This window comes from Podarcis tiliguerta (assembly GCF_965153285.1).
Source record: "Podarcis tiliguerta genome assembly, chromosome: 11".
Classification (NCBI taxonomy): Eukaryota; Metazoa; Chordata; class Lepidosauria; order Squamata; family Lacertidae; genus Podarcis; species Podarcis tiliguerta.
In genome coordinates this window covers 45,230,520-45,257,092 of record NC_139544.1, presented here as the reverse complement: position 1 = coordinate 45,257,092, position 26,573 = coordinate 45,230,520, and the positions used below count along the sequence as shown (strand labels likewise).

The 26,573-nt window shown below is 43.9% G+C and overlaps 2 long non-coding RNA genes across 2 annotated transcripts; one reads left to right on the top strand and one right to left on the bottom strand.

Annotated features, from left to right (window-relative positions):
• Positions 1 to 2,026: 2,026 nt before the first annotated feature.
• On the bottom strand, positions 2,027 to 8,040 carry LOC310660277. Its single transcript, XR_014503335.1, has 3 exons — positions 7,970 to 8,040; positions 7,664 to 7,874; positions 2,027 to 2,393 (listed from the first exon to the last, which is right to left on the bottom strand). It is a non-coding gene; the product is annotated as an uncharacterized lncRNA (long non-coding RNA).
• A 147-nt stretch (positions 8,041 to 8,187) lies between these two features.
• On the top strand, positions 8,188 to 9,322 carry LOC310660234. Its single transcript, XR_014503321.1, has 2 exons — positions 8,188 to 8,263; positions 9,195 to 9,322. It is a non-coding gene; the product is annotated as an uncharacterized lncRNA (long non-coding RNA).
• The last annotated feature ends 17,251 nt before the right edge of the window (positions 9,323 to 26,573 follow it).

Below are 26,573 nucleotides of genomic sequence, written 5' to 3'. Positions count from 1 at the left end.
CTGACGATCGGCAAGTCCTAGGCACTGAGGCTTTTACCCACAGCGCCACCCGCGTCCCCTCTTACATGTAGCCATATCCAAAAATATGTGTTCCCCAGTGCACCTCCATTATGTCCTTGCTGCCACACCTCTTTAGCCTGACATTTGACACCCTAGACATGTATTTTTTTAGGACCCAACCTATTCCTGTGACTGTCATTTGTTTTAAACTGTGATTTAGCACTATATATTTGCATTGCTGCAACCCACTTGGGGACTTTATGAGGAAGTGTGGGTAAGAAATTGAATTGTTGAAATTATTCATAACAATATGCAAATAGCCCATGTCCTCTTTCAGGGTGATCCATTTCCGCTCTTTTAAGCAATATGTAAGTTGCCACATTGCCAGATTCTTGAAATTTATGTACAGTACATGTCAGGATATACTCCTTCGCTCTGTTTTGAAGCTTGCCTGAGATCATTTGAACTGCATTCTTCAGCTCCAGCTTCCCAGCATCCTTTGCAAAGGGAAGCCTAGAGAGGCTTCTGTCAGGCTGGTTGACAGCTCCCATTTATTGCTTTAGAGCCTTGGACTTGTGCATATGTGTCCCTCTGTTTCCTTTCCCTTGTTATCTCTTGACCTCCCCTGAATCTATATCTGCAATGAATCCTGCCCCGTCTTTCTTCCTTGTCCTTGACAGTTTGCCCTTAGATGTCCTGGACCTCACAACACACACCCCAGCTATTGCTGCCCACATCTTGGCTTGCCCCCTGACCATGTCTTTTTATCACTCTGCAATCTTCCCTCCCCTTTCATTATAGCTATGGACAGATTGCACGTAATAAAGCATTTCCGACCATTTGTGGCATGTGAATCAGATGGGTCCAAGAGGAGGAAGAATCTTCCCACAGGAGATGGTCAGCACATGCTTAGGCATCCTTGTAGACTTTAGGATATCAGCTGCATACCCCTTCCCTTTTATTCATGGCTTGTAAGCAGCAAGCTCCAGATCTCTCACCACATCTAGTGTGATTTGGACATTTCCCAGCTGGTCATAGTAAATGTCACCCTTTCACTGGTCAATTTAATAGCAAATGAGCCATAAGTGAAATCCAGATTGGAACATTTCTAGATTTGGGTCTGCTGGAGCAACTAGAAAACTTGGAGTGCCCTCCAAGCACTGCAGTAAAACTATAGAAAACAAATAAGAAATGTGTTCATTGAACAAAGAGAACAATTATTTGAGTTGTGCTAATAACCCTGGAACTTTCTAACATTGGCTTCTCACAATGTGAAGACTGACTGGTTCATTGAGTGCCTGAGATTAGTTGTAATTAGTTGTCTCTAATTGGAGAACAGCCTTTACCAAAGGTGTCATGGGCTTTGAAGACTCTCAAATTCAGGATGAAGAGAAGAGTTTGGATTTGATATCCCACTTTAAGGACTAAGGAGTCTCAAAGCGGCTAACAATCTCCTTTCCCTTCTTCCACCACAACAAACACTCTGTGAGGTGAGTGAGGCTGAGAGACTTCAGAGAAGTGTGACTAGCCCAAGGTCACCCAGCAGTTGCATGTGGAGGAGCGGAGACGCGAACCCGGTTCACCAGAATACGACTCCACCGCTCTTAACCACTACACCATGCTGGGAGAAATGGGCTAAGAGGAAGGCACGCTTGGGAAACCCTCACCATGATCAACTCCTGCCTGGAAATCTATGTCTCCACTGTGGAAGGACGTGTGGATCCAGAATTGGCCTTCACAGTCACTTATGGACTCACTGTTAAGACTGTGTTCGTGGAAGACAATCTTACTCAGCTATGAGTGATCACCAAAGAAGATTAGTTGCAATATATAGTGTAACATTTTCATTTTTTGTACTTTGCATCTATACCTCAGCAAGCATAAACAGGATTTTGGGGAAGGGCCACAGCTTAGTGGTAGTCCACCTGCTTTGCATCCCAAATGTCCGGGTTCAATCTCTGGCGTCTCCTGTTAGGCACAGAAAAAAACACTGCCTGAAACCTTGGAGAATTGCTTGTCAGTCAGTGTAGACAATAATGAGTTAAATAACTAATATAAGGCACTTCCCCCTGTTCATTTGCTTCTCATTTTTTAATGTCCCACACACATGAGTTCTTAAGAATATGTTTAGGCTGTTTCGTCTTGTTCTCAGTTAAGATTCAGAGCAAAGGTCGCGTTTCTTTTATCTCATCCAACTCATCAAAATACCTTTGAGAAGAACTGGTTTTAGTCAGTCTGGTGAAGAGACTTCAGATATTAGCAGAGATGCATTTCAAATCCTTTAGGCAGTCTCTTATCCTCAGGCACTCTTTTCTTGAGAAAAAAAAAAGTGGTATTGCTGAGGAAACCAGATGAGGACTCTTTGGCGAAGATGACTTAATGGACCCATTGCTCTGAAAATAAGAAATATAAATAAGAGAACACCTCAATATGTCCTTAAGAATTCATCCAGCACAGTACAACTAGACAGCGCTTTGGATTAAATTCCTGACATACAAACAAATGTGTCTGGTAAAGTCAGAGCAATCTCTGTCCTTTATATAACTGAATGCGGGAGGTGGGACGAATATCTGCTTAGTAAAAGATCTAAGCCTGTCTGAACTTGCTGGAAGTCTAATGTTCCACGGAAAGTAAACTAATGTACCATGTTTACAATGATTCAAGATGGGGGGGGGAGGTTCCAGTAAGAGTCTTTTTCAAGGTCATATCAGGTTCATCAGAAAGACAGTCCTGGACCCAACTATTAGTAATAGATCTAGGGCTAAGTTAATCATTGCATCAAGTGCTGAACTAGACATATGAGAGAGACTAAAGTGATGAGTGTGGAGTAGATGCCAAAACATCTACAAGCAACAGGAGGAGGAGGAGGAGGAGGAGGAGGAGGTGTGATTGGAGAAGAAATGTCCAATTCACTTCAGAAACTAGATTGGATAATCTAGAACTTCAAAGTCCAACGAGGAGAAATGGCAATGTGGAGAATTTCAGAAGCATGTCTAGCACATTACCCTTTAGTCTTCCCTAATAAGGTTGTCCCCAAGTGTCACCATGGTTAGACACCTGCCAATCACCACAACCTGACAGAGAGCCCACCATTAGGAATGTAAACAGGTAAAAAAGTAAAGTTGAATAATATTTTTTTTGAATCACATAGGGGCCAAAATAGTTTTCAAGGCCAAAATAATTTCAGAAGTATCACTTGGAAGAATGTGTGTGTGTGTGTGTGTGTGTGCGCGCGCGCGCTTGAAACCCCAGTCAATTTAACACAGAGAGACACACCGTGACAGAACGCTTGCCAAACACAGTATGAAATGCTCTATATCCTGGCTAAGGTCTATGAAAGTCAACAGGGTTATAAACAATTGAAAACACGTGAAGGACTTTGTGTTAGCCAAACTACTAAAGTTAAAGAGATTAACCCTCTTATCAAGGAAGAGATGCTGACTGGTTAGTTTCAAAGCCCTTTTGGCACATCATGTAAAATTTAACAAGCTTCAGAGAGGAAGTGCAGAGCCAGGGAGAGCAAACGAAAGCAGACATCACAGCTCCTTTTCAAGTTCAATATTTGTAAGGTCAATGTAATGTTTCTGACAGATCCAGGCCTCGATCCAGGCCAAGATTTCAAAGTGCCCCAGGTTCAACACACAGAAATCCACCCCAGGAATTATGCTGGAGCACTTGAGTAATGGGGATTCTACAGGGAAGGTGAGGAGTCTGCTTGTAGTTAGGCATGGGCAAATTTCTCAATTTTTGCTTCTTTCGGTGCCTCCTTTTCCCCAATCTTTGTTTCAGTTCACTGCATTTTCACATCGGTTTGTGCAATTTTAAAAAATAAAAAAGTCATAGCAAAAACATATCAGCATGTTAGTGCATATTTCTCCCAATAAACACATTTTCTGTAATATAACTTATTTTTAATCCATTTACATGTTTATATATATGTAATATGTATATATGAGATGTGTGTGCATGTGCGTGTAATATATCTATGAAAGGTTGCCCACTCCTGAGCTAAGCTGACATATCACCTAATATGGGCTTGTGTCTATGTTGGTTTTTGGGGACGGGAAATAGTTTGTCATGACACTTGCTAACAAGTAACATCTGCCTGCCAGGGAAACACAGCTGACAATTTACTGGAAGACACACTCTGTTTGAATATACAAAGGGAACATTTCTTGATGTTTCTGATTAATGAAGGATGTGCAGAAGAAACTTATGTTCTGACTTGGTCTCTTAGGCCAACATTTCAGCCACAAGTGATTTGGAGATTAACAGAAGTCTTCAGAATGGGCCATATCCTTGATGGAAGCTAGTGCGGTACAGTGGTTAGCTGGTTGGAAGGGGATCATGTGAATCTGCAGTCACATTCTCATACTCTTGTTTTTGACTTTACAAAATTATTGGGGACACCTGTTGCAACTGTTTTGGAGCGAGTGGGAAAGCGGCAATTTATTTATTTATATTTTTTAAATATAATATTTATTGATTTCTTTTTTAGCACAATATTTCAACATCTCAATAACAAAACAAATAAATTATTTGCTCTACTGAGCTCGTGACTTCCCTCCATCTCTTCAACAGGTTTTTATATTTTCAAGTCTTTGTATCACACTTTATATCCTCTACTTCTGACCTTTCTGTCCGTATAATCAACTCTATCTCTTTGGTCTAGAAAGTTTTAGAACTTCCTTTTCTTCGTTGCAGAATTTATATCAGTCCCTCTAGTGTCTTCACATTTTTACAATAATTATTCATATACCCAATAAATTTACTCCAATCTCTCTGAAATTTTTGGTCGTCTTGATTCCGGACTCTGCCTGTCAGCGTGGCCAGTTCCGCATAGTCCATCATCTTCGTCTGCCACTCCTCAATCGTTGGTAATTCCTGCAGTTTCCATCTTTGGGCTAATAAAGTTCTTGCCGCATCACGCTGGGGGAGACCCCGGTCACATCAGGTTGCCAGGCAGCCAATCAGGTCACTTGGGGGTGTGGGCAGGAATGATTTAAGCCATGGCGCGATTCTGAGGCTTCCTCTTTCAGCCTCGCACCATTATTCTCCTGGGGGTGGCTTGGGGGCCTTGACACGTAAAGCAGTTGCCAATATGCATTCGTCATCCACAAAGCAAATGCAGATGGAAGTGCAGACTCTTATCCACAAAGGAGGTGTTTTGTACCTGGATGTGAATACAGGCACACCTAGTTCGCAAGCATGCATGATGATTCCTGGCAGAGAAAGGAAATTCACAGAAAGGCTTCTTCCAGGATTGCATCTCGTTTCTGGATCATGGGGGTGGGTCTGCATGGGCAGGTGGGTGGATATGTTGCTTTTTGATACTATTTGATTGCTGCAATCTGCTTGCCCGGATTTTATTTTTTGAAGCTGGGGGAGAATTAAAATAAGCACATCTGTGGATAATTTTAGTGGCATAAAAGCATTTCATGGGGTAGAGTTTCAGCCAACACAAATGCTTTGAGCATTAGAGTAGTAGGTATCTATCTACATGATAAATTACCCTCTATTTTTTTGTTGTTGCGAAACCTTTGCTTGACATAGTTGCCAAATTGCCTCTTTTCTGTTTTGCCAGGGGGAGAAAATTAAGCATTTTGCAATATTCTGTTAAAATACTGTAGACATCCTGTTGGGGCTTGCAGATAACATCTCAAGATCATCTCTGAAGCATGCCATTAGAGATCAAGTAGTCCAACGTCTTAGAAGTATAGACTGTGTCTGATGTATTTTGGATACTGTGACTACATTAATAAAGTTGCTGTTATCAAGAGGATGATCAGTGCTTCTATGTGCAATCATATTGAAATCAGCCTGGATAGCTCAGTTGGTTAGAACATGGTGCTCATAATGCCAAGGTTGCAGGTTCGATGGGACAGCTACATATTCCCACATTGCAAGGGGCTGGACTGGATGATCCAACTCTATAGTTCTATGATACTATTATCTCTCTTTAGAAGGAACACAGGAATTTGGGCAGCTGCCTTATTCTGAGTCATGACATTGGTTCTTCTCACTCTGCCTTGTCTACACTGACTAACAAAACAAAACAAAAGAGCAGTCTTCAACATCAGCAGTCAGGAGCGCTTCAGCCCTGTTTTTGAGTTTCTGTCCTGTTTTCGAGTTTGTTTGAAACCTAAACAGCTTATCTCTTATTCCTTTGTAAATTTTTCTTAAAACCTTTTTTAAACTCAGGGAAGCCTTTCATCCCTGCTCTTTAGTTTGCTGGAAATCATTTAAGGTTTACAAAGTTCTCTTAAATAGGGCTATGTTCAAAACTTGTCACTGAGGTTTTTATACCTTTTTTGTAAACTCAAGGAAGCCTTTCAGCCCTGCTCTTGAGTTTGTTTGATATCACTTGAAATCATTTAAGGTTTATAAAATTCTTTATTTCCTTCTGAGGAAACTGATTAGTTCAGTGAAATGAGTTTTGTAGCCAGCATCTCATTAAGTCTTAATGTTTAATTCTAGGTTAATTTTCCCTTAAATTTTCTGATTTTTGTTATTTAATTTAATTCTATAGCCAATTACCTCTCATTTCAGGGATTTTCACGGCAATTCTTTTGTTTTGTTTTGTTAATCTTTTGGTTCCGTGACTGTTTCCCCCCCCCCCCCACTGTTGTCTACACTGACTGGCAGACGTTCTTCAGGATCCCAGAAAGGAGTGTCTTCCAGCCCAACCTTCAGATACTGGGGATTGAACCACGAACCTTCCGCATGCAAAGCAGATGCTTTACTACTGAACTATGACCACTAGTTTAAATATAATATAACTGGGGTATCATCCGGGGGTATAACAGCAATGTTGAATCCTTGCTTTAGGGCAGTGGTGGAGATCTGAAGATTTACATAAAGGCTGTTCAGTGTCCCCTTTATATGTTACCTCCATAAAGGTTGCAGTTATGTTCCTGGTCCCATCTCTGGCATCAGTCAAGCTGCCACATATAGGCCTCTTCATGAACATGACCACACCAACGCATGGACTTCTGGAACAGTGGTCAGGCAGCATGCTTGATGCTGGGCCTAGGAATCTTGGCACCACTCCCCATCATGTAATGCCCCTTTCATGCCAGGGATCTAGTATATCACAGTGTGTGTGTGTGTGTGTGTGTGTGTGTGTGTGTGTGTAAGGTCATAACTCAATGGTAGAGCACCTGCTTTGCAGGCAGAAGGTCTCAGGCTTAACCCCCAGCATCACCAGAGCTAGGAATGCACCCAGTCTGGAATCTTGGAGGTCCTCTGCCAGTCATTGTAGACAACACTGAGCTAGATGGATTAATGGTCTGACTCAGTACAAGGCAGCTCTCTGTGTTCCTGTTTATGAAGTTTTTGATTCCCATGGAGCTATCCTGGAAAACAGACCCTAGACTTTTCTTCTGAGCTGGTAGAAGAAAATAATGCTAAGATAATGAACCAAAACCCAAAGTTTACAAAAAAATAATTTGTGTACAGCTGTGGCTTCTCTGTGTCTATGTTTTCTTCCATCTGAAGTTTCATGTATTTGACTGAGCTCCTTCGCTTTTTAAAGAAGGTCCCTACTGAGAGTAACAGCAGAAAACAATGCAGTTTTTCTTTTATGTTGTATGGGAAAGAACGGTTCCAAAGCAACCATAACTCAAACCAATCTGCACATTGGTATTTGAGAAACAGAACTTACCCTTCTGCAAAGTGGCTCTCTGGAATTTAAACTCTCAAGGTCATGCAAGGCTCAAGCGCTGTATATTCAAGAGGCAGGAAATGAATGTCACTCTAGCTAGACTTTGGTCCAGTGTTGCCCTGCAGTACAGTGCCAGAATTTGCTGACTCATACCTGTGATTCACCATGTATAATTGCTTAAGTGATTGGATAATGCCAGCAGCTACAGCCACTGTAAACAGAAGAAGTAAACAGAAGAAATGTTATACCTGCTGCACTGCAAATTCAGGGAAGAGGAGTAAATGAGAGGAAGAACAAGACCCAGACCTGCAGGAGGAAATGGAAGGACCTCTTGATATCAAGCCCACAGCATTATTATCCCTATCTATATCCCATACCGTTTCTTACTGTATAATAAAGCAGCAAGGCTGTCATCACGCTGCAGCTTGTGAGGTCACCAATAGGTGGCCACAGAAACTCCAGCATGATAACAGGCTAGCAGGCAGATGCACAAGCAAGCATGCAGGCAAGATGAGTTGCCTAGCAGAGGGTGGGAGGCACTTCAGAGAGCAGAGTGCCAAACCACTTACTGAAGTACCCTGCACCCTCCTTTCAAAGAGGGTGAGATGAGCTATTAGAAAGAGGGAGGGGCTTGAAGTGATCTGTGACTGGGAGGAGTGGGGCGAGCTGTGAGGAGGAGGGATTGGGATTCAGCTATGAGGGGGGAGAGGTTTGAGTGAGCTGGGAGGAGATAGACAAGGGAGTGGGTGAGGCATAAAGAGAGTAAGGGTTGGTCAGGTGTGGGGGAAGAGGGGTTGGCAAAGGGGCTGACTGTTAGGTGGCAATTGGTGAGAGGAGCAAGTTGGGACAGTAGTCCCTAGTATTAAATATAAATGCACTATCAGGCAACCTTACAAGGAAGTCCGCTTACCCCCTTTTAGGGGTGCGACAGCATTGCAGAACAGCCAGACCTTGCCCCCTGCCAACCGTGCAGGGCTGCATGTCAGGGACTGTTCCTTGCCTTGAAAACTTGTCCCATGTCAGTCTGCAGAATTGGCAAATGGCAGGCTGGTGTGGAGGTCTTGGCTTTCTGGAGGTGGACCTGGGGAAACAATCAGGCTTTCCTCAGGTCTGCTCCTGGGGGATTTAAACCAGCCCACCCCAGTCCCTAGCACCCAGCTCTTCTTCATGGTCTTGTTTATTTGGTAGCTCACCTGAGGAGGGGAGAATGTGCGGCCTGGGCCTGCAAGAACTCTGTTGGCAATATTGGAGAAAATGTTTTATACAAAAGTACTTGACTCCTGTAATTACTCCTGAATTAGGCCCATTAAATGATTCCATTCTGTAGACTTGAGGGGGTTTTTTTGTTTTGTTTAACAGAGCTGGACTATCATCTTGAAAGACTGCTGGTTCCAGCTCCCGCACGATATCCCCACATGGTTAGGGTTGTCCCAATAGTTTATAATTACTCGGTTTGAAGTATGAATTTGTGTTAACCTGACTTGGCTGCCTTCTTAATTAGGTGCCATTTCTCTGTTCGCTTCTGCTTCAGGACGCAGTACAAGATTCTGAGCCAGGGTTCCAACAGATGAGGTGCCCAAAGCCTTAACCAGCTGCTTTTTTTAGACACATTCACATCCTGCACGGTTACTGAAACTCTAATAAACTGGCATGAAACTATAGGGGTATGCAGACAGTGTGTTCAATGCATTAACCTTTTAGGGACACCCTCTGTGCCAACGCACTTGCTGGACGCACACTCAGTACCTGCATATTCAGAGGACATGTGAAAGGTGGTTTATATGTCTATACAGTGGTGCCTCGCAAGACGAAAAGAATCCGTTCCGCGGGTCTTTTCGTCTTGTGGTTTTTTCATCTTGTGAAGCAAGCCCATTGACGGATTAGCGCTATTAGCGCTATTGGCACTTTAAGGGCTAAAAACGGCTCTTTAAGGGGTGGGGGATTAGCGCTTCAGGAAAAGGGGTTTTTTCGTCATTTTTCGTCTTGCGAAGCAAGCCCATAGGGAAATTTGTCTTGCGAAGCGCCTCTGCAGACGGAAAACCCTTTCGTCTTGCAGGTTTTCCATCTTGCGAGGCATTCGTCTTGCGGGGCACCACTGTATATGTGTCTATGTTTGTGGCTGGGAGCCCTTTTTCACAGGGATACTTGGATGTGCAGTTTCTGGGGTTGTGGCCAGTGTTTATGTTGGGGGCACCATCTCACACATCCCTCGTGCATTCCCTGAAGACTCAAGGGAAGAGAGTGGGGGGGGGTATGTGAACTACAAAGCAGCTGCTTTGTCAACACATACACAGATAGTCACTCATGTTAACCTCTTAACGCTCAAGGAAACTCTCACTGACTGCTGGGACTCCATGCCAAGACCACCCAATTGTGCCGCCTTTTGTTTGGTGAGTTTCTTGAAACCTCTCTTTCAAATCATTCTTGGAAATGTTTAATGTGGTTGCTGTCCCCCATCCAGATCTAAAAACCACATCTCATTCCTTGGGGTATTTGTTATGAGAGAGGAGCAGCTGCGCTGGTTCTTCTATTGCCACATTCCCATTCTCAAGCAGCATTGTGAAAGCTTGGAGGCGTCCTGGGAAAGAAGCGTGCTCACAAAAGAAACAATTGAATTAAGAATGACTTATCCTCCAAGTACTCTATATCTTGCTTAGTGTTCCCCCAACATTGCTTATCATTGCTGAGCTGCTTCCTATAAAGGATGGGGAAAGCTATTGATTTCAGATTCCCTCAGACCACATTCGCACCATAGGTTGAAAGCATTATGGTACCACTTTAAAGCATTATGATACCAGAGTTCCTCAGGAAGAGGGATTGTTAAACGACTCTGGGAACTGTAGCTCTGGGAGGGAAACCAGAGGTCTCCTAACAACTCACAACATCCTTAACAAGCCATAGTTCCCATAATCCTTTGAAAGAAGCCCTGACTGTTTAAAGTGATATCACGGTGCTTTCAAAGAACTGTGTGAATGTGGCCTCAGTTTCTCGTTTTTCCAGACTTGAGTTCTGTTCACCGCATCACTTCCGACATCAGCACTTTAGTGTGCATTCCTTGTGCACATTTTGGTGTGCAGTTTTGCTACTCTTGGCTGCAAGTCATTTCCTACAACATAATGCATATTAGGACGTTAATTTCACCAATGTATTTTAATGCACACGCACTGCCTTGATTGCTGAGTTTTTGTATTCATACCTTCAGCTGGAGAACAACATTGCAAAACTAGGTGAAGTGTGGGTTTTTAAGGATAGTTGTATTTTGCTTTACATGTTGCTTCTGGAAGTGACATTTAGGTCGGTTCCAGACCAAATCTCTCCCCCATCCCGACTTCCTCACTGAGCCCTCATTATGTATAATGAAAATAGTAGAAGAGGGGGTTTGTACCTTTAAGAGCTTTATAGAAGTGGTAGTTTCAGTACCAATCAGGTCCAGCGCCGAGGGCCTTCTCGTGGTTCCCTTGCTGAGAGAAGTGAGGTTACAGGGAACCAGGCAGAGGGCCTTCTTGGTAGTGGCACCTGCCCTGTGGAATGCCCTCCCAGCAGATGTCAAGGCAATAAGCAACTATTTTACTTTTAAAAGACAACTGAAGGCGGCCCTGTTTAGGGAAGTTTTTTATGTTTGATGCTGTACTGTTTTTAATATTCAGTTGGAAGCTGCCCAGAGTGGCTGGGGAAACCCAGGCAGATGGGCAGGGTATAATTTATAAATTATAAATTATTGTTGTTGTTGTTATATTCAGTAGAGGTAGTTTTTTTTTTTTTTTTTTGAAATAATTTTTATTAACAGGCCAATCATATCACATTGTTCAAATCACATTAATTCCAGATTATACAGCCAAATTTTAAATTTTTTTTGGGGGGGTACCCATATATCAAGCTCCGCACGAGTCCAAATTCCAGATGACTCCAGACATCACTTATTTGCTGCTTTTGTTCGACAGTTCCATCCACAGTAGAGGTAGTTTTGTCTCACCTGGGCATGACAAACTGCACCTATGAAATTCACAACTTGGAGCTGTGCAGAATATTCCCATATATGGATGTCTGAGTCAAAAATGGCTTTTGTGGGGTAGAAACATTTCCTAGAAAGACTTCTGTACTGTGAAATATTTGCCTTTTTATTTTATTTTATATGTGACACCATTCAATGCCAACATTTTCTACGGTGATCCTAACCAGTCAGATATCATGCAGTGAAGTGGATGGCATTGAACTATGATGCTTTATAGAAAACCAGACTGAGCTATATTATTGATAGACTGATGGATGGATTGAATGCATGGCGATATCACAGAAAGCGAGTGAGTGAGGGGAGTGCTTTCTGAACTGATTGCATGGGTGGTTCCAACTAATAAGGAATCACATAGCACGAAATCACAATACTGCATTGACAGATTTGAATACATGCTAATGCTGTTAAGCTAACGGAGGGCGAAAGCAAGTAAGGGCGATGCAAAGGAATGGGTGGATCATTGGGAAAAAATGTGCATTTGAAAAGTTGCCAGATAGATTCTTTTCTGTTGCTCCAGGGAATATAACACAAACCCCACATTTACTAAGCTTTTCTTTGAAGGTGTCATGTAGGACAAAGCCAACAGACTTGCTGAAGTAAAGATGGCACTATATCAGTTTTGTTTCTCTTGCCTTTTCAACAAGTTCCTTTGTCAAAGGAGGAAACCTGTTTGGACCATCTGGTATGATTCTTCTTCATAAAACCATGTTTAGTAGCTAATAGCCATTCCATTTTACCCCAAGCGCTTCAACAATAATTGTATTATTTGCTCTCATGTAATACGTTTTCACCAGTAGACTTTCCCTGAGGCCTCCGGTAGAGTCCATTTTGTTTCTTACTGCATTGTGCTCTCCTTAGCGTGTTGTTCGAAGAGCATTTTAGGAATTTTGTTTTATACAACGGACGTTGCATTTGGGCTTTTAATTGATTTACGGGTTTGTCTTTGTTAAATTGCTTCAAGACTTGTTCAATAACACCATAAACAAGTGTGATTAATAATAATAATAATAACCGCAACCCTAATAGTTGCATGGAGATGATTAGATTTCCCAGATTTCTCATTGACTGCAGCTTTCAGGTTAAACCAGGGGTCAATAACCTTTTTCAGCCATGGGCCTGTCCACTGTCCCTCAGACCATGTGGTGGGCCAGACTATATTTTTTTTGGGGGGGGGAGAATGAACAAATTCCTATGCCCCACAAATAACCCAGAGATGCGTTTTAAATAAAAGCACACATTCTGCTCATGTAAAAACACCAGGCAGGCCCCACAAATAACCCAGAGATGCATTTTAAATAAAAGGACACATTCTACTCATGTTAAAACAGGCTGATTCCTGGACTGTTTGTGGGCTGGATTGAGAAGGCGATTGGGCAGGATCCGGCCCCCAGGCCTTAGTTTGCCTACCCCTGGGTTAAACTTCCCTAACACGGGTGTTGCTGGTGTAAGGAAAATAATAGGCACAAAAATGAGAATTCCTAGATGCCAAGATCCAAGTTTAGGGCAAGTATTCTTTGGTGAGAGAACCCCAGCAGAAATTTAAAATCATAGAATTTTAGAGTTGGAAGGGACCCAAGGGTCATCTAGTCCAACCCCCTGCAATGCGGGAAAATTATCCATGACAGAGGGCCATCCAACCTCCATTTAAAAACCTCCAAGGAAGGAGAGTTCACAACCTCTCATGGAAGTCTGTTCCATGGCTGTGCAGCTCTTACTGTCAGAAAGTTTTTTCAAATGTTTAGTCGGAATCTCCTTTCCTGCAGTTTGAAGCCATTGGTTCGAGCAGGAGAAAACAAGAGTGCACAAAATATGCAGCAAAGAAAGGGTAGAAATATAGGCGTTAGGCCAGGGGTCTGCAACCTTTAAGACAAAAACAGCCAATTGGACCCGTTTCCGAAGGAAAAAAACAACTGGGAGCCGCAAAACTCGTCATTATAAAAATAACTTTTTTGTCACTTTTTATTATTTCTTTGTTTGACCCCTCAGAATTACTCCTCCTCATAGAAATAAACGTTAAAGTAACAAGTTACCTTTTTGTGTGTGTGTTCTTCACTCCCCTTCAAAACAGTACATGCCCCCTTTCAATGCAGTGACCAGCGTACATGCCTCTTACAATGTAGCGGGCGGGAAGGTGACGTCGGGACGGTGTGTGACTAACGCACGCACCGCCCCCATGCGACGTCACAGCCAGTACAGCGTCTGCCACAGTGGGGAGTGTCGGGGCGCACAATGTGCCTCCTCCCCTCGCTAGTATCCGCCCCAGAGCCGCGGCAAAGGTGTAAAAGAGCCACACGCGGCTCCAGAGCCGCGGGTTGCAGACCCCTGCGTTAGGCCATTAAAACGTAACACTGTGCTTTCCGAAACTACCCTCTTCCCTCAGCATAGGAAAAGACCACACATTTAATAAGTTCAAAATTGGTTTACTTACAAACACTTCATAGGTCAGGTTCATGTGATTTTCCATATGTCAGAAAAGTTGCACAGGCAGTAAAACTTGGCTTAGTTGCAAAGTGGTGAAAGTTCCTAACTCAAGAGTGGCTTGTGAGAGCCGTGTGTTCTGAGCTAGGAGCAGCCAGTTCAGATCTCTTTACACACAAAGATTCTCAGGTAGACTGGGGGAGAACAATAGACTCGATTACCTAGTTCTTCCCAAGGTGAGGGGAAGTGGAAATAGCTAAGCCTAACAGCTTGCTGGCACCCGTCTGTCTCAGGAGACAATGGAGGAGTGTGCCTCTGGAGGTGAATTCAAACTGTTCAAAAGCCCATCTGATACACCTACAATATCATCTGTTGTAAACATCTTGAACACTTTTCAATAAGCCTGAGATTCCAAACTGTGGTGGTCCAGGTGGTATGTGGCAAGCCTGTAAAATTACAATTAAAAAAACTATACAGCATGTAGCACAAGACATTACAATTGTTACAACAGGAAGAAAAATAATTAAGTGGTTTGTCAAAACCTCCAGCAAATGTTCAAGTAGTTTGAGGTGGTGGAGTTTGGGAACCGCTCCAATAAACAATAAATTAAAAAGCAAACATACACAGAATCTAAGTGTTTTTCAGATGCAATGGGCTGTATCCAATCTTACACAAACTCAGAATAGACTCACTGAATTTAATTGACATTGCTAACTTAGGTCCATTAATTCCAGTGGGTTTACTTAGTTGGCAACCCCTCAGTATCACTACTCCACTAGAACTGCTGTTTGCAGCCTGAAAATTGAAGTGAAATAATAAACTCTGCAGCCCTAACTGGAATATATTCTAAATTAGTATAACCATACGCATATAACACATCATATCAAAATAAAGTACAGTGGTGCCTCGCAAGACGAAATTAATTCATTCTGCAAGTTTTTTCGCCTTGTGAATTTTTTCGTCTTGCAAAGCACCACTGTGTATTGGCGGTTTCCCATAGGAATGCATTGGTCGTTTTTTAAAAAAGGCGCAAGATGTTTTCGTCTTGCGAAGCAAGCCCATAGGGAAATCCGTCTTGCGAAGCAACTCAGAAAACGAAAAACTCTTTCGTCTTGCGAGTTTTTCGTCTTCCGAGGCATTCGTCTTGCCAGGTACCACTGTATGGTGGATGTAATTCTAGGATGGGGAAATTTAACAGTCAGATATTCCAAACAAAGCAATCTGTCCAAAAAAGGGGAATTAACTTATTAATAAAGATTTGGAAACACAGCAAAACTAATCTTCCAGCATTGCAGGGGGTTGGACTAGATGATCTTCGTGGTCCCTTCCAGCTCAACAGTTCTATGATTCTGTGATCTACATCATAGGGATTGAATAAGGAGGGGGAGAACCACGTATGCCACCTTGAGCTGTTTGGAGAAATAAAATGCACCAAATAAAATAAACAATATATAGTAAACACAACATTAAAAGAACAACAGCCTGAGAGTTCATTTTATTTGATCAACCTACCGTATTTTTCGCTCTATAAGACGCACCAGACCACAAGACGCACCTAGTTTTTGGAGAAGGAAAACAAGAAAAAATATATTCTGAATCTCAGAAGCCAGAACAACAAGAGGGATCGCTGCACAGTGAAAGCAGCAATCCCTCTTGCTGTTCTGGCTTCTGGGATAGCTGCGCAGCCTGCATTCGCTCCATAAGATGCACACACATTTCCCCTTACTTTTTAGGAGGGGAAAAGTGAGTCTTATAGAGCAAAAAATACGATATATTTATCCCCCCAACCTGCAAGGCAGTAGTCAACAGTGCAGGGAGCAAAAGAAATACAGCAAAATGGCCTTGAAATTCAATATTCTCTTTCATTTACCTGGTTTTAGCCCCCTTACAAAAAATGAAAAGGGAAGGGAGAAGAACATGCAATTCGAAAGTATTAACAAATGCCCTTAGAGGGAAACAGCTAGTTTTTCTTGGATACCATTCTAGCGATGAGATGAAAAGGACAGTAATACATTGGAAAAAGTCCCATTTTCTGCAGACAGACTGAGTGCGAATGAAGTACCTTCAGACCAGACTCTGCCAGACATATCTGGACACCACACAAATAAACAAGACATATCCTAAATCTGTCTGGGGGAAGGAAAACCCATTATGATTCCTGCATTAAGATGAAACTCAGAGACAGTATAATTCTCTCCATGTAGAGGGAGAAGACAGGGAGTCTCCAAAGCTAAATGTCCTCACTTGCACCTTGTAGGAAAGGCCTAGTTCTTACTGGGGTGATAACCCTTCAAGTGGGCTGCATGTCTGGGTCACAGTTCTCTTTCTAGCTGTGACCCACATCAGCCTCCCATACCACATTCAGTCTTGGGGAGGGGGGGAGACGATGACGACGACACATATTATCTTTTATAAATGTTTTTCAAGCCTAGTTGATGTCATGCCTGGCCCTGTCCTGGTGCCAGCGACTCAATCTGTGGAGGATGAACAAGGATGGAAATGTTGGATTCAAAGAATTTATAATATTGTACAAATGTAACAACACGTTTATGTATTTTGTAACCGTCCTTTGGTTTGAAATAGATTTAAAACTTACAGAATGCAGAAGCGTCCAGCGGTTTGTTATGGTTTATTTATATTTTAAAGAATTCCCACAAAGCAATAAAATGTAACTTTGCCCTGATCCACAGGTAGCTGAGCTAATGAAAAAAAAATGGATGGTGTAAATCTAAACGGTTGCGGTGACATTGTGAAGTCATACATATTGTAGCGCAGGACTATGAAAGGGGAAATCATAAATTGTCCGCATTGTCCGTTTAGAAATAGGCAAGTGGGATCCTGAGCAAAATATTATAGTTTGGAGTGCTGGAAAAGCAGGTCACATGAGGATCTGCTTTAGAGAGGGACCCAGTTTAAGAAAGTTCCCAGTGCTGTGAAAGGGATATCTCAAAAGGAGGGGAAATAGCTCAAAGCACTGGCTCTCCCATTAGGAAGAGTGAGGTAGCCACCTCAGGCTGCAGATGCTGAGAGGGCAGGGAATGGTGGGAAGACACTGTTGTTCTGACATGTGTGGGCCATGTCTCCCCTATGATTAAGAAGAGCCTGCTGAATCAGGCCGATGCCTTCTCTGTTATCATAATGGCCACCCAGATGCCTGTGAGAAGCCCTCAAAGGGGACTGAACCACAACAGCACTGTCCCCTCCTATGTTTGCGTTGACAGGCGGAGTCGCCTAAATGCTGGGTGACCCCCATGTGGAATAACGACTCAAGACAACGTGCTATGGGATTAAAATTGGCCACAACTTTATTATGTTTCAGATGTGGGTAGACCTTGGCTCAGGCACTGGGCATTTATTCTTCCCAGTCCTCCACCGGGGATCTGGGGAACATCAGGGTTATCCAGAGTGTGTGGGGGGGGGGGTTGGCTCTGGAGAACATATGTTCAAGGAGAGGGAGCCCGCCCCTGTTATGCTGCCATCGCAGGGGAGAGCAATGATGACCTCTAGGCGTACGGCCAAAGCCTCCCCTCAAAACAACCTCTTTAATGGGGAACCCTGGTATCACTGCCACGAAGAGAAAGTTGTGACGTTTTGCTATGGAAAAGGCAAACCTGCAAATGCAGGAGAATTCCTTTCCGGCCCTTCAACAGCGACCTTGATGTAGCAGTGCCCGTATATACCTGTGGAGAAACGGTTAACCTGCAAAAGAAGTCTTAACTGAGGGTGGGTAGGGTGGGAGAAACTCTGGAGCCAACTGATGATTCCCAGGTAAGATCCTCCCCCCATTGTGTGGGCAGGGTGGTCCCTCCCCCTACATGGCCTGATCACCTTGGCAGGATTGGGCAACTAGCTGAGGTAGGTGGAGACCTCCAGGTATCCCACCTGGGGAAGGTGAAGCCAAGCCTATGCTAATGGTGCCGCATAGGGTCCAGGGGGCTGTGTGCGACCATGCAAAGGGCGCCCCCATTTAATGTGGGGAGCAGTCATTTCCAGCAACTGCTTTGCAGAAGCATTACAGCCTCCAGTTTCAGAATCAGAGCACAGCTATCATGGCTAGTATTAGACAGCCTAATCCTCCATGGAGGTTCAATTCTCAGTCCGGTTAGCTTATGTATGCACCTCAGATATCAAAATATCTCAGACTCACCCTGGTAATAGGGCTCAGAGGGTTCTTCCCATTTGCGAATGATTTGGCCTCTTGAAAATTGAATTGTGGCATGGCATTAGCTAGCGTTATTGTTTAATGTGATCCAGCCGTCATATTAGTGTTTCTGAGATTTTGAGTTGTTGTTGCCTTGGGTGTCTTATCTTGCTTATTAAACCAGCCTGCTTCATTTCACGTCTATGGGCACCATTCGCTGCTTGAGCTAGAACAGCTGCAGAACTTTGCACGGGAAATAATTACTTATGTCAAACTAGAGTATGTTTGACTGATAACATGGTTGGTCCTAGCAAAGCGTGCAGTCATCATATTCAGCGAGAGAGTGGTTATGCCACATCTAAGTAGTAGTAGTAGACTAGTCACAGAAACAGGGTTCAAACAAAGGAAGCAGCTTGTTTCCAGGTCCAATTCAAGGTGCTCGTGTTGGTCTTGAAAGCGCTAAATGACTTGAGCCACAAATATCTGAAAGACCACTTCACTCCCTACAGATCCTCCCTGGTGCTAAGATCAGCAGAGGGGCCATTTGGGTAGTTCCCACTCATAGAATAATAGAATCTTAAAGTTGGAAGGTACCCAAGGACAGTGGCGTAGCGTGGGGGGTGCAGGGGGGGCCGGCCGCACCGGGCGCAACATTCAAGGTGCTCGCACTCGCAGCTCTCTGCCCCTACCTGGCTCACTCACTCTCTCTCACTGCAGTGCTGGCTGTGCGAATCCGATCTGAGCCGCCGGGTCGCCGCCCACTGTGGAGGGGAGGGTGCCAGGCGTGAGGTGTGGTGAGGAGAGAGAGCGAGGGACTATCTGGGGGAGGGACAGTGAAGCGGGGGGGACGCAAATTACTTGCCTTGCCCCGGGTTAGGGGGCGCAAATTACTTGCCTTGCCCCGGGTGCTGACAACCCACACTACGCCACTGCCCAAGGATCATCTAGTCCAATGCCTTGCAACTCCCACAGAAGGTGTGGAAGGTAGCCTGGGAGGGGGCATTCTCTGTGGCAGCCCTAAGTTCTGGAATTCCCTCCCAACGGAGGTGTGTCTAGCTTCTGCATTATACAGCTTTTGGCAAATGCTGAAGACTTGCCTCTTTACTATGGCTTGTGCTTTCGTTCTTAGTTTTGCTCCCACTGAAGTCTGCCAAGCTTTTCTCACTGACCTGTTCACAGTTCTCTTTTCCTTGCTTCCAGCTCCCTAGAAACCAACTTCCAAAATCAGATGTTGGCAAGGCTACTTCTCCCCATATAAACACCTCCCCTTCTCCAGGTCCCTCCTTTACCAGAAATGAGACCATAAACTGCTAGGTACAGGGCCTTCCCTCAAATTTCAGATTGCATCCCCTGCACACTCCTTTCATAATTTCTGAATTGCATAACTAGGTCTGGTATTAGCTGCTGGGTTTTGCCAGCAGTTAGCTACAGTTGCAAACTGGAGAACTGGGGTGGAGGACCTGTAGCCCAGGGACAGCCAATGTGATGTCTCCCCAGATGTTGTAGAGCTCCCATCATCCTTGACTATTGACCATGCTGATGGGAGTTGCAGTTCAACAGCATCTGGGCTGGCTGTCACTGCTGTAGCCTTTCAGAGGTTGTTGGACTAAGCTCCCCTTAGTCCCAGCCAGCAGGGTCAATGGTCAGGGATGGTGAGAGTCCAGCAACATCTGGAGAACCTCAGGTTCCCCATCCCTGCTGTAGAGACTTTCTTCTGAGTGCTCCCTCCCTTGCTGTGAATATTTGTACTCTGGATGGCTCTGGAAAGCAGTTCATTGGCACAGGCTCTGCTTGCACCAAGAGTACTATTAGCCACAGATGTTCCTCTGAACAATGCAACATGCCATTCGGTAGCAATCTTCCTGTGCAGAACATTTATCTATCTTGATAAGTACATCTTTTGTGCTGCCATTTTCCCTCCCTCTTTGGTAATGTTGGTACAATGTGTTTTGAACCAGAACTGCTTTTTCTTGCATCGGATCCATCTATTTTAGCCACTTCTGGCACTCAAGCAAAATGGAGCAAGCCATTTTTCAAAGGGCTTATCTCTTTGTTCCCTGAGGAATAATTGCCTGTGTCTAATTTTATCTAATGAGGATTGTCATTTCTGTCTTTTGGAAGAACAAAGGTAAGGACTGTTTGTTTCATGGCACTTCAAAAATAAATTGCAATTTTGTTTGCTATTGGTGGTTTTCCAGGCCGAAAGTCACAGTGGAGTGAAATTAATCCCTAGAGTAACATGGTGTTTTTATTTTGTCCACTGACTATATACTAGGAACAAGCCATTTCATTATTCTTTTCCTGTCATGCTGTTCCATTTCAGCTTATGTTTTCCCCTAGTTTGTGCTGTGAACACACCTATCAATATCTGGCACGATGAAGAATGAGGAAAACACCTGTGTTTCTGTTCTGCACATGATTTGGATGCTACCTTCCTTTCCAATATCCTATCTGCTTCTTTGAAAATATCCGGAGAGAAGCCACAGTTGACTGTGTACTCAGCAAGGTCCAGAGAGACTCTTCAAATTCAGCTCCCTTGGGGAGATTAAGGTGCCTCCCAATAATGTGTGATGGGGTTGTGGACCTATGTGGTCCAGCCACAGCCCTGTCATCTGCATATCTGAGGGTGTGCACCAGCCCCAGTTTTTGTGTTTGTATCTGCACATTTTAAAATTCCAATCTGTGTTGTTTTGGGTGATCAGATTCCAAGATAATCAGGGTAAAATGAAGCTATGTGTTCCCCTTCCACAGTAATCGGGAAGCGAGAAATGACTTTAACTCTTTCCCCTCTGGACCAAAGTGGGTGGAATTGACAGGCACAGGAGTCCCTCCAGAGTGGACTACATCTGCCAAATTGGAGCCAAATAGGTCCAGTGACTTTTGTGGGGAAAGTAAAGGCATTTTATTTTTCTCCATAACCCACATTAGGGCAATGCATTTATTAAAAAAACTAAATCTCGAAAATGCATTATCTGTGTGTTTTTGAAGGGTGGGGAGAGCAGGGGTCTGCTTCGTGCTCTGTCTTACCTTTAAATAATTAAGAGATGATTTATTAGTTTGTATTCTTATATGTATATATACTCTGTAGCATCATACTGTTCTTTTCCGTGCTTGCCTGTGTGCTTCAATAGACTTTAGAGGCCTCTGATAGAACTTACCATTTAAGATTGTCTAGTTCCATATGGAGTTTTGAACATTTTTGAGCAACATAGTATTAAAAAAAAACACCATAAAAAAACATATAACCTTTTATCAAATCCTCAACTGCTGTAAGGTAAAGGTACCCCTGCCCATACGGGCCAGTCTTGACAGACTCTAGGGTTGTGCGCCCATCTCACTCAAGAGGCCAGGGGCCAGCACTGTCTGCAGACACTTCCGGGTCACGTGGCCAGCGTGACAAGCTGCATCTGGCGAGCCAGCGCAGCACATGGAACGCAGTTTACTTTCCCGCTAGTGTTGTTGTTTAGTCGTTCAGTCGTGTCCGACTCTTCGTGACCCCATGGACCAGAGCACGCCAGGCACTCCTGTCTTCCACTGCCTCCCGCAGTTTGGTCAGATTCATGTTTGTAGCTTCGAGAACACTGTCTAACCATCTCGTCCTCTGTCGTCCCCTTCTCCTTGTGCCCTCCATCTTTCCCAACATCAGGGTCTTTTCCAGTGAGTCTTCTCTTCTCATGAGGTGGCCAAAGTATTGGAGCCTCAGCTTCACGATCTGTCCTTCCAGTGAGCACTCAGGGCCGATTTCCTTAAGAATGGATGCGTTTGATCTTCTTGCAGTCCATGGGACTCTCAAGAGTCTCCTCCAGCACCATAATTCAAAAGCGTCAATTCTTCGGCGATCAGCCTTCTTTATGGTCCAGCTCTCACTTCCATACATCACTATTCCATACATCACTATTCCATACATCACTATTCCCGCTAGTAAGTGGTCCCTATTTATCTACTTTCACCCGGGGGTGCTTTCGAACTGCTAGGTTGGCAGGCGCTGGGACCGAGCGATGGGAGCGCACCCCGCCGCGGGGATTCGAACCGCCGACCTTTCAATCAGCAAGCCCTAGGCGCTGAGGCTTTTACCCACAGCGCCACCCGTGTCCCTCTCAACTGCTGTACTTTAATACAAAAAAATCCCACAAAAAACTGCCTTCGGCCATCTGTCATAGGGAAAGAGATACTCAAACTGTGATTCTTGACAGGAGAAAGAGGGACGAATGCACAACAGCACCTCTATTTTCACCTGTCAAATGTCGTGGAGACCTACGTGATTGGCCGAAGTCCAGATACTGGATTAAATTATGAGCTCAGCTCTCTGTTCAGGTATCAGAACAGACTGATCGCTTTGAGGTTTGATTTATCAGCTGCTTCCCCCCTGACACATTTTGCTTATTTGCTTTAGGTTTGACTCCTTCCTGGCAGATGGTGGACTTTCACATCCAATCTTTTTATCCTGTTAGCTCGCCTGCTCCGTGTGTTCTCGTTCTGTCTCTCCCTCTCTCTCTCTGTGGTAAAAGCCGAGATGCTTCACGTATTGTTTGAAAGAACTTTGCGTCCTCTCTGGAATAATGTGCCGTGTTTAACACATCAAACCTCAGGACACATAAACAGATGATCCATCACAGTAAATGGAGCAGTTGAGTTTACTTACTGGAAACCTTTGCCCTTGGTGGTCATTTTCTCTTTATGTCAGAAGAAGGTGAATTGAGGTGACCAGCTGCAAATGAGGAATGCTTTTCAGTCTAGGTAACTTTCTAAGGACCACATCACAGTAGTGGGTGAGGTCGAAGGCAAGAAAAGTGGGCGAAGCAAGTAATATAATTTTTACCTTAGTGCATGAGGCATGGTTCTGTCCCTCTCTGTCCCCCATCCAGACAAACACAAGGAATAATCAGAGTCCAGTGAGACATTCCAGCCAGGCAAAAACACAGTGGGTACAGAGCAGGGCCAGTGAGGATGTGTGGCCACAGAAGAGGGTGTGTGGCCTGGGGAAGTTCTGAGGGTCAAGGGGAATTCTGAAGAACTGCATTTGACCCTCACCATACGCGCCAGCTTGACCCCACGACTGAGGGGGCTGGTGCCATGTGCCATGCACACGCTGTGCGACCAGTGCCGGATTTACGTATAAGCTAAACAAGCTATGGGATGAGGGTGGCGCTGTGGGTTAAACCACAGAGCCTAGGACTTGCCGATCAGAAGGTCGGCGGTTCAAATCCCCACGACGGGGTGATCTCCCGTTGCTCGGTCCCTGCTCCTGCCAACCTAGCAGTTCAAAAGCACGACAAAGTGCAAGTAGATAAATAGGTATCGCTCCGGTGGGAAGGTAAACGGTATTTCCATGTGCTGCTCTGGTTTGCTAGAAGCGGCTTAGTCATGCTGGCCACATGACCCGAAAGCTGTACACTGGCTCCCTCAGCCAATAAAGCGAGATGAGCGCTGCAACCCCAGAGTCGGCCACGACTGGACCTAATGGTCAGGGGTCCCTTTACCTTTACCTTTACCTTTACCTTTACCTTTAAACAAGCTATAGCTTAGGGCCTCACTCTGTTGGGGCTCCCCAAAGAATTTAAAGGGGGGGAACTGGATGTTCAATTCCAAAATATAAGATAAAAAACAAATAAAACAAAACCTACATACAGCAACAGTGTTTTGTGTTGTGTATGGACCTGTTAGGTCCATAAATCGCCATATAGCATATCTTCAACAGAAAAAACAGCAACAATTTGTTGTTAACCAAGAACAGCTGGACATATAAAGGGCCCTATTACCTTCAGTAGCTTAGGGCCTCACCAAACCTAAATCCGGCCCTGTGTGCGACATGCTGAAAAGATGGTGGCAGAGAGAGAGGACTTAAGTCCTCACAATGGGAGAGACCCCACAACTGCAGGAGCCACTGTGACAAACAAACAACAAAACTCTTAAGAAGCAGGTCACCAATGGATTTAATGTCAAAGCCATGATGGAAAACACTGGTCCAGAGAGCAATACACCAACAACAGATTCATCTGATGCCAGCCAGGAAAAGGACATTCCCTGTGGCGGCACACACTATGGAAGATATCCTCTTAGAGATTCAGTGCTGTGTTTGTGCTAGTAGTCAAAGACATAATTGTTTGCCCAAGCATTTCCAGACTCTTGATCAACCACCTCACCTTTTATTTTATTTTTTATCCTTGGGCTGCTGTATATTTTTGTATATTTATATATTTCGTATTGAGCTTGATTTGGTTTCAGTGCTTTACATCGCTTTGATACATTCTGTGAAAACTGGAACAGAACTCTTTTAAAGAAATGGAATTTTTTTTTCAAAACGCAAACTTCTTCTATATTCATTGAAAACCTTTTCTTCCTTTCCTGATGTCCACCCTGTAAGTGCCATTGTTTATATGCCCCTTGCGTACCAGAGGGAAGAACCAGCAGGCTTGGAAGAACGTCAGTGTTTGCAGAAGTAAAGTCTGGAGAAAATTTAGGAGAAAAATGCTGACGACAATGGAACCAATTACCTAGGGCTGTGGTTGACTCCTCCTCTGTGGAGAAATCAAAGAAGATATCGGACAGCGAATCTGCTGGTGAGGCTCTAGCTGTCAATTTCCTGCATCCAGGAGGAGGTTGGATTAAATCGCCTAGCAAGGCCCCTCTTCAATTCTGAGGTCCATTGTTGCTATGATACCTGGTTTTCCTTTAGATCCTGGTCATTGCCTGTCTGAATTAGTGTTCTTAAGCCAAAGGGTGTAGTTTTTCCTTGCCCTATCTGCTGATATCATCACATCAGCTTGTAAAAGAACAGGAACAGGTTTCCGAGACCAAAACACACCACTTGTAAGTTAAAATTTAATGAGAATGCTTGACAAAAAGCTTTTGAGAACTTGACAATAACACCTTAAGCAATCTAGGTAATGAATCTTTCTTTATAACGACACAGCCCGGTGTTTGTTGACAGTCCCTATTTTTAGACACATTTATTTCTTCCTTCTTAAAAAAAGAGGAAATTCCTCCTCTGATTTCTTTTTATTTCCCATATTCCACAAATAGCCTCCATAATAAAAACGAGGCCAAAAAGGCATTGTGCCAAACACTGATTGAAATATAGCTTTGGAATCAGCATATCTTTCTCCCCATTGCAGTTAAACGGGATTTTCCAGACAAGCCATTTTTGGGTGGGATTCAATCACATTCCAGCATATTCAGGTTGCACAACTGAAGCTGATTTGGAGCTCTTGAACAAGAAACCCGCTTCCCCAAAGGTCCAGCCTTTTTACAATCAGGCAAGTGATGGGGAAATTCACTGGGATGTGTGGGATAACACTTCCTTGGAGACAAAGTCACATACCCACCAATGTGGCTCAAATCTGGGACACCATCTTCTGGACCTGAAATTCCATGTGAGTCACATGACCTCTGTGAGATCACAGACCTAGGAAAAGTGCTTTTTTGGGCATGATGTCAAAAATGCACATTTTGAGTATGGCGTGAGATCGTGGACTTGGAAAAAATGCTTTTTTTCTGTGTGAGTTCTTGCCCGAAATTGCACAAGAGCAAGGCGCCTCAAATTGTTGCTGTGCTCTCACAGGAAAAAAATGGGATGTCACAGTTTTTCGGGGGCAGTTGATAGGTATGATGTCAGTTAAACTCCCCACAAACAACCTGGAAAGAATGTTCATTAAATAACCAACACCACCTAATCTCCTGGTAAATAAATCAGGATGAATGCTACACTGTATAAAGAAGGTCACCTGGAAGTCCCCCAAAACAAATTAATGGTTAACCTAAGAATGAGGAACCTTTGATGTGTCAGATGTTTCTAGACTTCCAACTCCCATCAGCCGCTGCCAGCATGGTGAGGGATGATGGGAGTTGTAGTTCAGTGACACCCTGGAAGGCCAGGAAGGTCCCCTATCTCTGAAGGTATCCAACTTTTAAAACACATATTAGAAGTGCATTCTTATCAAACAGTGATGAACAAACTTCCTGAATTCTGAATGTGTCTCCTGAATTCTGTTTTCCCTAGGAGGATTTTTAAAATTAATCCTATATACAGTCGTACCTTGGTTTTCAAACAATTTAGTTCATGAACAACTTGGAACTCAAACGTCACAAACCCAGAACGGGGTGTTCCGGTTTGCGAACTTTGCCCCGGAAGCCGAATGTCCAGTGTGACTTTCATGGCTTCTGATTGGCTGCAGGAGCAATTTTAGAAGTTTTGTTTCTATTGAGGACATGATGGCCAATCAAAAGCCGCGCCTTCATTTCCGAATGTTTCAGAAGTTGAAGGGACTTCCAGAACACATTCTGTTCAAAAACCAAGGTACGACTGAATGCCCCTGAACTGATAGCATATACCACTTTCA